At 33.5% G+C, this 13,306-nt stretch overlaps 1 protein-coding gene across 33 annotated transcripts in view; it reads right to left on the bottom strand.

Annotated features, from left to right (window-relative positions):
- Positions 1-13,306, bottom strand: part of CNTN1 (contactin 1) — a 347,842-nt gene that overhangs the window by 166,766 nt on the left and 167,770 nt on the right. For 9 of the 33 annotated variants that reach the window (XM_070619422.1, XM_070619424.1, XM_070619419.1 and 6 more), the window contains one exon: positions 8,140-8,265. The exons of the other annotated variants lie outside the window; for them this stretch is intronic. The gene's annotated coding sequence lies outside the window, so the exon portion shown is untranslated. The remainder of the gene's footprint in view (positions 1-8,139; positions 8,266-13,306) is intronic. 33 annotated transcript variants of the gene reach the window in all.

Here is a 13,306-nt window from a genome sequence, read left to right as displayed (position 1 = left end):
TTTCTGCTGAAGTAAAACAGATTTTTAAAAAATGCTTCTTGGGTTTTTGAAGATTTAAGGAATATCACTACTGTAGTTTCATTTTCTTAGAATAAAGATGTTAGAAACTCACAGGTTTTAGAATGCAGCAATTTATCCTTCTTTATTTTTGTGATCTAATTTTTTTAATGTACAATATAGGTTTATTATGGCTATTCAAGGACTTTTAGTCTTATTCAATAAAGTATCAGTGTTGAGTTCAATATGTCCATATTTCTAACCTCAAATCTTAAATTATCATTGATATTTTAAGAGATTTTGATCTAGACTGAAAATTAAACTCCTTATAAGACTGTGCAGAATGATATAATGATCTCCACAATTCAAGTGAAAAGCAATGTTTTGCAATTAATTAACCAGGAAACTTTAAGCAAAAGGCAATATTTTTACTTGAATTATCTAAGTGGCCATTCTTTATTTATGTTTGACTATATCTGAAATATTTAATAATAATAACCAGGACATTCCTGCTTAATATTTTTGGTATTTTGATAAGTAATTTTTTCCTATCAATAGATATATTATGCTTTCAACCTCATCATGTTTTTGCTTATTGACACTCCAGCTGTTTCCATTTTTGTTTCAGTTTCATTTGTTTTGATTAATATGCCTTAAATTTCTGGGAAGGAGAATTTGTAATGATTTATATTCTGCTCAACTGATCCTCTCTGATTCTGAGATTTCCAGCAAAAACAAAAAGCACCATGTGTTGCCTTTTATATTTCTTTTAAAATACATTATATAATGAGAGTTTGGCAAATTGTCTCATTGCCAGATCAGCTAGAAAGTTAAATGTTTCAGGTTGTAAATCTCTCGCCCTTGTAGAAGTGAACTTCCATTTAAGAAACTAAGAAGATATGCTTGTTGAATACATTGTGTGACCAAAATCTGATGAGCATTTCTATCAAAGGACGATATCTTAATTAAATCAGGTGTTATGTTATTCCTTATATACACACAGGAGGTTTGTAGATTATTACAGGTACTCATGCTCAGGTCTTCCTGAGATATGCTGACAGTCATGATTGTTTAGTTATGGTTCTGTCATTTTCTATTAGTGTGTCTCCTTCTTTGGGATAGATTCCATCTTGTTTTCTGCAATTAATATTTTTATTTGAATAGGAGTCAGGATCTAAAATAGCCTTTAATAGAAAAAATTCTAACTTGGTTGGGATACGATGTTTTGCTGAGAATGAGAAATATCCCTGACTCGTCTGAAACACATGCATCATTTTATAAAGCTGAAAAACTCCACTGATGACAACAGTTTTAGAGGTGTGCACAGTTGCATAGATTTCAAACTGCAATAAGCTCAGCTACACTGTAGTTATGTCTTTCCTGCCACCTTCTGCTAATTACATATAATCTATACATCCTTCAGCTTCAGACAGGCCCAAAGCAAAGATGCAGCTTCTCAGTGGTAGGTCTTTTTTTAACCTTATCAGCCAGCTGGTTGTTTGGCCTAAAGTAAGCTGAGAAGGAGAATAAACTCTTGAGATATGGCTGTGGTATGAAAACATTTTAGCAAATATTCATGCAAAACTGAAAAGTTAGGGAGGAAGACTCAATATTGTCAAGATGTCAGTTCTTCCCAACTTTATCTATAGATTCAATACAATCCCAATCAAATCCCAGAAAGTTATTTTGCGTTATTTCATGTATTGACAAACAGATTCTAAAGTTTACATGAAGAGGCAAAAGACCCAAAATAGCCAACACAATGTTGAAGGAGAAAAATAAAGTCAGAGGACTGACACTACCTAACTTCAAGAATTACTATAATCAAAACAGAATGGTATTATGAAAGAATAAACAAATAGACCAATGGAACAGAATAGAGGGCCCAGAGATAGAGCCATATAATATTGTCAACTAATCTTTGACAAAGGAGAAAAAGCAAAACAGTGGAACAAAGATAGTCTTTTCAACAAATGGTGCTGGAAAAATTAGAAATCCATGTGCAAAAAAATGAATCTTACACCTTGACAAAAATTAACTAAAATGGATCATAGACCTAAATACAAAATTCAAAATTATAAAGCTCTTAGATAACAACACAGGAGAAAATATAGATGACCTTGGCTATGATGATGCTGTTTTAGATACAACACCAAAGACATAATCCATGAAAAAAATAATTGATAGGCTAGACTATTAAAATTTGAAACTCCTGATCTCTGAATGACAATATCCAGAAAATTAGAAGACAAGCCACAGACTGGGAGAAAATATTTGCAAAAGACATATCTGATAAAGGACTAATATCCAAAATATATGAAGAACTCTTAAAACTCAACAATAAGAAAACAAGCAACCCAACTCAAAAATGGTCAAAAGCCTGAACAAATACATCACCAAAGAAGAAATAGATGGCAAATAAGCATATGGAAACATGTTCAACATCATATGTGATTAGGGAATTGGAAATTAAAACAACAAGAAGATACTACTGCACACCTATCAGAATGGCCCAAATATGAAACACCGATATCAAACAGCAAATATTGGTGAGGATGTGGAGCAAGAACTCTCATTCACTGCTGGTGGGAATTCAAAACGGTACAGCCACTTTGGAAGACAATCTGGCACTTTCTTACAAAACTAAATACATTCTTAACTGTATGATCCAGCAATCACACTCTTTGCTATTTACACAAAGGAGTGGAAAATATATGTTCAGGCAAAAAAAACCTGAACAGAGATATTGCAGCTTTTTTCATGGAGGATGTTTAGGGCAACGAAAATACTCTGTATGATGTTGTAATGATAAAATGACAGCTATGTCATTATACATTTGTCTAACTCCATAGAATTTACAACACCAAGAAGAAACCCTAAGGTAAACTATGGACTTTGCATAATTACAATGTAGGCTTATCCTTGGTAAAAAAAAATGTACCATTCTGATGAGTGATGTTGATAATGGGGGAGACTATTCATGCGTGGGGGCAGTGAGTATAAGGGAAATCTCTCTACTTCCCTCTCAATTTTGATGTAAACCTTAAACTTCTCTTAAAAAATAAAGTCTTTTATAAAAAGATATGGAGGAAACTCAACTGCATATTACTAAAGTAAAGAACTCAATTCAAAGAGGCTATAGACTGTATTAGTCCAACTATATGACATTCTGGAAAAGGCAAAACTATGGCAACAGTAAAAGTATCAGTGGTTTCTAGGGGTTGAGAGGGAGAGAGGGATGAATAGGCAGAACACAGAGAATTTTTAGGGCAGTGAAACTATTCTGTACGATACTATAATGGGTGATACATGTCATTATAAATTCGTCCAAACCCACAGAATGTATAACACCAAGAGTGAACCTAATGTAAATTATGGACTTTGGATGGTGATGATGTGTCAATGCAACAATTGCAATAAATGAATCACTCTGGTGTGGGATGTTGATAGTGGAGGAGGCCATGCAGGAATGGAGGCAGGGGGTATACGGAAACCCTCTGTCTGTTCTGCTCAATTTTGCTGTGAAGCTAAAATTGCTTTAAAACATAAAGCCCATTAAATAGTAATAATAAGAAGATAACAAGAAATAAAATACAACAAGAGGTTACAGAAGTTGAAATTCATACTCAACTTACAAATGACCTTGGGGACAGTCCAGTACATAAATGTTATTCTCAGAATTTACCACTGATATATTTGTATTTGATTTTATTGATAATTTTTGTACAGTGTTAGGAATTAATACTATATAGGTAGTAGTTCAATAAAAGAAATTACGTATTTGTTGAACACCTAATATGTTTCAGATACTGGACAAGTGCTTCATTATCACAATAACCCATAGGTAACTGTTATTAACCCCAATTAACAAATCAAGAAAATGAGGTTAAGAGCATTTAAACAACTTGCCAATGATAATAAATGATGGTACCTGGATCCTAACATCTTCATCCACAGCACAGTGCTCATCTTCACTCTTCTCGTCACTGGCATATATATAATAATTCAACTCTATCAGGATCTCTGTCAAGTTCTTTATGTGAGTTATCTATTGTAATGCTCTAATGATACATCGAGATGGATAATATCGTTATCTCCATTTTTGTATGAGGGGATATATTCAGAGAGATTGAGAATATTTTTTATTGTGGTCATATATGTACAACATAATATTTCCCACTTTAACCATTTTTGAAGTGGACAGTTCAGTGGCATTAACTACATTCACATTGTTGTGTAACCATCACCACTACCCAACTCCAGAACTTTTTCATATTCCCAAACTGAAACTAGAATTTTTAAATATTGGAAATATGATCATGGTCCTCCTCCTTCAATGACTGTCCACTAAATTTAAAACATAATAAATTCATCAACATAGGTGACAAGGTTCTGCCTGATCTAGTTCCTGCTTGCCTATCACACACTTTTCACCTGTCTAACTCTTATTCATTTCTCAGGTTGCAACCTAAATGCATTTTCCACAGAGAGGCTGTCTCTGGATCCCCAACTGAAATCTAGTTTTCCTGTTGCACTTTTCTGGTGCCCTGTGCCTTTCCTCCATAACAAGTACTGCACTTTATGCTTAAACAATTATCAATGTCTGACTCCTCCATTGATCTAGATGCTTCAAAAGGGAACCCTCCAAAAGCTATGATAACACCTATTCCACGGGAAATGCTTAGTAAACATTTTTAAAAATCTCTGAATGTATAAATTAACAAATTCCTTGACAGCTATAACCATTTCACTGACCTAAAAAAAATCATAATTACCTAATATTTGCACAACAGCTGAAGGATAAATTGAAGAGACTGAAAAGAGAAGTAATGACATACCACTTGCCCTTTTCCTTTTCTTCAGTCGCATTCTAACTGTACCACCATGTTTAACTGTCTCAGCAGTTTTGCTTTGTTTTAAACCACACACAACATCCACTATCTTTGTTTTTACCTCTTCACATTATGGTCTAAACTACAGTCAACGAAGGGGCTGTGATTCTAATTACAGGCCTGGCTACTTCTCCCCAACCTTTTAAAGAGTCTCCCTCCTACTATAAATACATTAAGTGGACAGATGGAAACTGAATTTCTTAAGACAGAGGGTTGAACCCTTACAGTGAATAATCTGAGAAGGAACTTTTAAATGCTTTAACTTTTTACAATTCCAATCCAACTACTTTCAAGGGATTTCAAATAACTGGCCCCATGGAGCACACATCAGCTGGCCTGGGCCTGCACCCCACTGGCCTGATATTGTGGGGTGAACAGAGAGGCCATTTGGGAAGTGAAGCTTGTTCTTTGTCGACACGAGAGCCCCTCCTGTGAATGTTTTTTTCTGGATGCTAAATCTAGAAAGGTGACTTCTTTCCTCTGCTGCATCTCTCACATTGCTCAGCCTTGTTTTGTTTGAGGAGAACCACCTACCCTGTTAAACTCTTATTCTCTTTATTGAAGTGATAAAGTGCTTTCACAGTGGCTCTTCTGAACCCTGAGAAAATCCTGCTGCCTTCCCTGCTCATCAGGCAATTTTATTTGAGAAAATACTTTCTATCTTTTCCCCCTGTCTCAGCAATAGAAATGTGAAGAGAATACTTGCTGGCAAAAGAAAAAACAAACACATCCAAGTCTATTTGTTTGCTTTTTATTTGTTAACCACATTTCCTTCAATACCTAATTGAGTCTAAAATAAATAACCACGAACTAAGATTGCAAACCATACCTCAACTTATTCCTGTATTCCTTGGAAGCCATAGGTGACCAGTCTGTGATTACAGACTTCAATTATATTTTCAATATTATCTTCTAACACTCATATATTGCTTTTTAAAACTTATATTAATGTATCTATAAAGAGTCCTTTTTTAAATGTGTAGGTTATTTTAATATATTTCTATGGAAAATTAGTAACTGATTTTTGAGAAATTTTCAAATATATATATATAAGGAAACTGATAACACTGTCATAGTTGCTTTCAAATTTTAAAAAGTTTGTAATAGAGAATAAGAACATTTAAATAATCACAAAGTAAAATGAACCAGGATGTAAATAAGGCTATATTTATTATTATAACTTAGCATTAATGGTTCTTAAACTTGTATGGTCATAAACTCTTTTGATAACCTAATGGAAGCTATATACCAGCTCTCCTAAATAACGCAAACCTACCCACAGCGTTTGATAGATTGATACCATGTTAAGATCATGGGACTAGATTCAAAGTTCTGTGAGGACAGGGCCCATGGCTGTGCTATCTGTTGGTTTATGCCAAGCGCTTTCCACAGTACCCAAAACATGGAAAACACCCAATGAATGTTTGTTAAACATAAATTTTGTGCTTCTCTGGAAGCCTAGGCAAATACAATTCAAAATGAAGTGAAAATCAGATTTCAAATAATTAGAGAAGAGGAGGCAAAACTGTTATTTACATACAGCATGATTATATACCAGAATAGAAAACAAAACAGATTTAAATGAAATACTAGCATTCAGAGAGTTCAGTAAAGTGGCTAAGCAGAAGCTAAATACAAACCAATGTTTTTTGTGTGTGTAGTAACAATAACTATTTAGAAGTGAGAAAAATAAAGCCCCTATTTGCAATATTAAGAAACACATACTTAGCTACTTAGTAATACTCTTAATAAATAGTGTGAAAAATGAAAAAGCTATAAATATTTACTGATAGATCAAAAAGAAGCATTGAAAAATTGGATAAATATACAACTTTCCCTGATAAGAAGACTCAATATTATTAACTTTTTCCAAAATAACGTACTTTCAATCTAAATACAGTGGGATCTCTCTGAACTTCACAGAATAAATCTTAATTTCATTAGAGAATAAAAATGGATGAAAAGGATATTAAGAACATTTTGAAACAAATAATAGCTAATGCTAGTATCGCACTTACCACTAACCACTTTAAATATATTTAATCCTCATTTAATCCTCACAGTAAATCTCTGAGGTAAATGCTATAAATATCTCAATTTTACAGATAGAGAAATTAAAACACAAAGACGTGAAGCCATTTACCCAAGGTCACGACAGTTAATTAGTTTGGATATTGGGATTCACACCCAGGCAGTCCAGCACTAGAGTCCATGTGCTTAAATACTGTGCCAAATTGTTTCCTAAGGCTAACAAAATGAGAAAAACCCCAGCAGATAGAAAATCATAATATAAAGCTCCACAAATAGAAGTATGATGCTCTTCTAGGAATAAACAGATACAATCGTAGGTTCCTGAGCACTCACTATATGCCAAGCACCTTAGATATATTATGTCATTCACCCCTCACAATAATCCTGTGATATAGACGCGTTCTTTGTGTTCATTTTAGAGATGACATAACTGAGACGCATAGGTTAGGCAATTTGCCCAAGATGGTGGTGCTAGTAAGTAAGGGAACTGAGATTTGAACCCAGGCTTACATTTATACAGCTTACATTCTCCATTTGAAAAGTGCTAACAGATGAAGATATGAAATACAATTTAATAAAGGGTACTGAGGCAATTAGATAGCTAGTTGGAAAAATCAATAAATATTATAATCTCACTTCATACATTAACATAAACTCAGATGAATTAAAGGTTGAAATGTAAAAATTAAATCCACTCAAAAAAACCTAACAGAAAAAGGAAATACATATACCAATCCCTGAACAGAAAAAAACACAAAGGAGAATTTTTAAAGTGCATATACTAAAACTTATGAACAAATTTAAAAGTCAAAATATAAACTGGGAAAAGCTTCAAAAAGATTACAGACACAGCTATAAGGAGCTCACAGCAACAGATGTGAAAAATATTAAGATCACAATAGATAAACGGATGAGGGACATGATTAGATACTTACATGAAAGAAAAATGTGAATAACTAACAAGTGAATCAAAAATACAAATTTTTTAAAATGTGAGATATTTTATTTGATCAAATTTGCACAGAATTAAAACTAATAATACTCAACGTTAGTATGGAGGAAGTGATTGATATTTTCCTATATTGTTACAAGAAGTAGTAACTGAAATAATTTTTGGAGAAAATAGTTTAGTAATATGCATTAAGAGTTTTAAAAGAGTTTTGATACAGTGATTTCCCATAGAGAAATCTATTCTAATAAAATAATTGAAGTTATTTACCTTATAATAGAGCAATGTGATGAAATATTAGGGAAGCCTTTAAATTATGCTTCATAATCAGATTCAGAATCAGAACATAATATAATACCATGTGAAAAAGCAGGACTACATATTATAGAGTATGACCTGAAAAACACAAGGTATGCAAAAGATTCTCAATCAAATAGAAGGCAGGAAAGGATAAAAAAGGAAGTCAGTAAGAAAAATAAAATAAGATTTTAAAAATACATAAAGGTACATAAATTACAATAAATATAAATGGATTAAAGTAATCTTTCTGCTAGAAGGCAGGGACTCTCAAAACATACTTTACAAAAAAAAACAAACCTTTAAAAATCCTTAGCTAGAATTCCTGGGTATTTAGAAGAAATAAAAATATGAAAGAATAACACCAAAATATGGTTATTGCTGTCTGGTGGCATTTTGGGTGTCTTTATTATCTTCTTTAAATTTCCTATGTATCCAAATTTTCCTGTGATGAAGGATATATTACTTTAATAGTCATTAAATTATATTAAAGTAAAAATTAAGATAAGTTTACTATTGTGTTTATGTGTATTTCTTTTAAGAGTGATTATTTGGCAAAATATCATTATATGCTCACAGTATTATCCTTACACAAATAAAAAACAGAATACATGGAGGTTTCAGGGCAACACAAATAAACCAAAAATATTTCCAAAATGAAGCTATTTAAGTGAATCTATAACAGATATCCTTTGGATACAGCTTTACCAGATTATTTTTCTACTTTTTAAAGCAGAACAAGCTACTAATACACTTTTTTGTTACCAGATAGAAGACTGCTCTGTAGGGGATTTCATCCTGAAAGTGTGTTTCCTAGCAACACTCTTAAAGTCAGAGTGTCTTTTTTGTATCAATCGCTCACATCTGTGGAGAATGCTTAAAAACATCTCTTTCATCCTGTGAGTAAACAATGTGAATTAGGCTAGCAAGCAGCTGCAAAGGGAGAAAAGGAATATCAATTCTATAATCACTAGAATTCTCTCGTTCACTTTGAAATACAATAATTGTGCTTTAAGGTTAGGAGAACATATTTGCATTTTTTCAGTCATAGTTTTATGATTTCATTAACACTTTTAATTGTCAAGGATTTGGACTGAACAAAAGCAGACACCATAACAATATCATCCTTATTTTCTCAAGACCAGAAATAGTTAGCAACTGATTCTAAAGAATACATTTAACTTAAAAAAGCAGCCTTCTCATTAGATCAGTCATTCCCTACCTTGAATGCAAATTAGAAGTACCTAGGAATATTTTAAAAGATACTCCTGCCCTGGTTCAAGACCTTGTCTGGAGTGAGGCTTGATTAAAAGCTCCCCAGGTGACAGTAACATACAGCCTGAACTGACAGCCACTGCGTCGTTATAGTGTTCTCAGCACCAGTCTTTGTTTCCCTAACACTGTGCAAGGCATGTACTAAGTGATGAATAAAGTTTCAGGAATAAATTAATGAAAGATGATCCTCTGGTATATCTTAAACAACTAATTTATACAAAGATTTGCTACAATGAGTCAAATGTAAAGTTCAAATAATGAAACCATAAAGAGCTCAAAATGAAGTCAATGCTTCATATGTTAAAAGCAAGTGAGAAATGAAGAAATAGTTTTAAAATGTCTTTATTTTAATGTAAACTATTTTATTTATACTAAATATGGGATACGTTAAATTCAAGGCATTTTAAAAGGAGATTACATGTGTTGATATTCATACATTTAGAAGGGTGTGTATGCCACATGGGCTTATTGAAGTTGGAATACTATTTTGAGCTCTAATAAACAATTAAGTGTGGCACAGATCCTAAAAGGTGAGCAACAGGAAGAAGAGGTCTAGATAAGATTGTTTCCTCTGAAAAGACTATACGGTCCTAGAGGAGAGAAGAAGATCTGGAAAAAATAGTACTTATATTACGCAGTTTTCTGTATTGCACATTCCAGACAGTCTATAGAGAACTTTCTGGAAGAGCAAATGGGAAACTAAAAATCATCTGGGACACTATACCATTTACTTTCACTCTTCACAGCCTTAGAATTGTCTGCTTTTATTGTTGTTAATGACACCTTTCTGCTTGTAAGTAACAGTCTTTGGATCAAACTAAGAAAAGGTACAAATATACTGATGAGGTTTATTTAACTCGTGTCTAAATAATCAGAATGAATCACTAATAATGTTTAAAGTATTTCAAAATGCTTGTTAATTCAACTTGTCCTCTATATATCTGTATGCCTATTTTCTTGATACTTACTAGGTCCTTTTGTTGCCTCATCCAATCGTAATCAAGGTTCACTCTTGGAAAACTGAGAAATGACTCAAGTTTATCTTAGGTTATTCTTGTTCCACTTCCATGTATTTTTCCTATCCCTATGCCTCTTTCTCTCACCTCCTGATGACCATTGTGACAAAGCTCCATCCTTCCATCCTCCCTTACCCCCAAAAAACTGTTTTCTGATCATTCACAGTAAGCTATAAATGATATAAAAATCACTCACATATCCAAAGACAAATCACACTTTGCAAAGGGGAGAAAATGGCCTAGACTGAATATATAGGAAGCAAGTCAATTTCTTCTCCAACTACAAATGCCTGATACGCAAAATTAGTTTGATCCAATTTTACTTTCTAATCAGACTTCATTAACCAAAACTCAAACTAGGAAAAATTTGGACCAAATGGTAAACACTAAACACCTACTCAAGATCCACATGACTGAATGTGATAGCCTTTTACACGCAGTGTTACTGAACTAGTAGCTGTGAAACTCTTATGTTATCTGTTATTTATTTCTTGATTACTTTTAGGAAGTAATGAAACATTTTTGTAATCCGTGGCTATAGCTATGGTTCACGAAACAGAGGTCCCATGGGGAGCTTTAAATTTTTTGAGTGAAAGCCAACCGTATTATTTCTCAGACCTAAATACTTATTAAATAGATCTCTTAGGTATTTATTTTGGTGTAGAGGTGCCATGCAAAAAATGACCGAGATATTAAGGGTGCTGAACTTTGAAAACCTTTGGGAACCTCTGGGCCATAGCATAACTCCAAATCATATGTAGCTATGAAAATACCTAATATTAGAATGGCTAATGGATCACCAAGCTAATCATCTTCATCATCGCCAATAACTCATCAATCACCAAGTTCTACCAAGTCATCTTTGAAAACGTTTGCACATTGATAGCACCCTTTCCATTCTATTTTATATAGCTCAATTTATACAATTTATAACAATAGAATTTGGTCCTCCGTCTCCAGGCTTTCTTTTTTCCAATCCATTCTATTAGAAATACTATTATCAGACAACACCCTAGAGTAAACATTTGGGTTGATTTTGGCAGCAAAAATCCACATTGCATTCTCTCTTTTCCTCTCTCTCTCTCTCTCTCTATTGGACAAAAAATTTCCTCTGGGAAACAACCCTTCCTCAATTCTCACTTATGTGGATGTGGGAGACGGTATATAGTTTCTATGCATGACTAGTCATAATATTGAATTATTGAATTATTTTATTCACAAGAAGTAGGTTTCTTGGATAGGCTTGTGATCCACGCCTCGTAAATCTGTATAATTCCATCCTTTCAGCCACAAGGATTGGCTCAGAGATGAGTTTGTGACTCTAGAAGTTTCAAGCATAAAATATAGTAACTTTATTCAGGAATTAACAGAAATTTCTCTCTCTTTGTCTGCTGGACTTAATCCTAGGAGGATGAGAGCCTAAAACTGAAGGAAAGTACCATATGGAGCCTGAGAATGAAATCAGAGTCAAGAAAAGGCTAAAAGCCAATTCCTTATTAAATCATCTGTGCCCCAGGATGTTCCTGAGGCCCTAGTTACCTCTGAACTTTTCAGTGTGATGTACCAGATAAACCCCTTCCTTCTTCAGTCAGCTGTTGTTGGGTTCTCTGACACTTATTGTCAAAGCAGGAGTGATGCACAATCTTTCACTGTGTCATTTATTTGCTTAAGGGTAAATCTTGTTTTGCCCAAAGCACCAATTGCAAATATCCTAGCTAGTGGTTAAAAATCTGCCTTTTTCAGAAATTTCACCTACTACTATACCCTGGAAACTCAATGGCTTTGCTTTACTCAATAAATGTATTTGCATCTACTTATCCAGGAAAGAATGCTCCTACCTCCTCTTCAAATCCACCTCCCCATAAAAACTCAGCAAAAGGGAAAGCTCCTCTAAAAGCCTTTTAAATCACAGAACTCACAAGGCTCTTTTAACCTCTAAAATCTAGTTGACTTTAGATTTCTTGATATTCAACAAATAATTGTTGAATGAATGAATACACTCAGTATGTGTCAGCTATATGCCTTTTATTTATTGTTATTCTGCCATATTTCTCCACTGCATAATATTTACTTTATATGTGAATATTTATCATCCCAAGTAAATTTGCTCCTAAGGAGAACACTGTATTACACTTCTTTGTATTCCTTCTAGCAATCACCAGCAAACTCCCTGGAGCATAGGTATTACTACAGATATTTTTGCATTCTGTATTCAGTTTATCTGATGATAATGTTATGTATTTTCATGCAGCATACAATTATCACTAAGAATTTCTTGCTTCTAAAGAGTTAACTATTTTTTTCTTTTTCTTGTTAAAAATCTATAAAGGCCCAACAGATGAACAAGCTATGCAAAAAAGTTGTACTCAAGGTAAAAGTCACAATATATGTAGGATTGATTGTAAGGAAAAATGTATGTGCCTCTATGCCCCTCTTCTCTTCTCTAAGTACAGAGGACCATATTTTCCTCCCATACATAAGAAGTCAAGGAAAAGATTGAGGGAATATTCTTACCCCAGCCTGCAGTTAGTTTCTCTAATTTCCTTCTTTGCTTCCTGACACATATGTCCCATTATTTTGTGGTGGTAATACCAGTCCCTTCCTCACTTCTAATCTTTTCACTTCTTTCCTGATTTTTTCCTACTTGTTCCTAATCTCTGACATTTGACTCATTTTGCATAACATCTAGACAAAGGAGAGAGAAGAGCACAAAATGTTTCAATTTATTTCTCTTCCTGGAAATCCCACATCTGGCATTTCCTTGAGCAGCAAGATCTTTGTTTTTTTTCCCTCAGAATTTTTTATTAAATTAAAGAATTCCAAAGAAGATATACCAGAGAAATGGATTT

The sequence above is a fragment of the Equus przewalskii genome, chromosome 5 (assembly GCF_037783145.1).
Source record: "Equus przewalskii isolate Varuska chromosome 5, EquPr2, whole genome shotgun sequence".
Taxonomy (NCBI): Eukaryota; Metazoa; Chordata; class Mammalia; order Perissodactyla; family Equidae; genus Equus; species Equus przewalskii.
The sequence above is the reverse complement of the archived record's forward strand: the minus strand, read 5'-3'. Positions and strand labels throughout refer to the sequence as shown.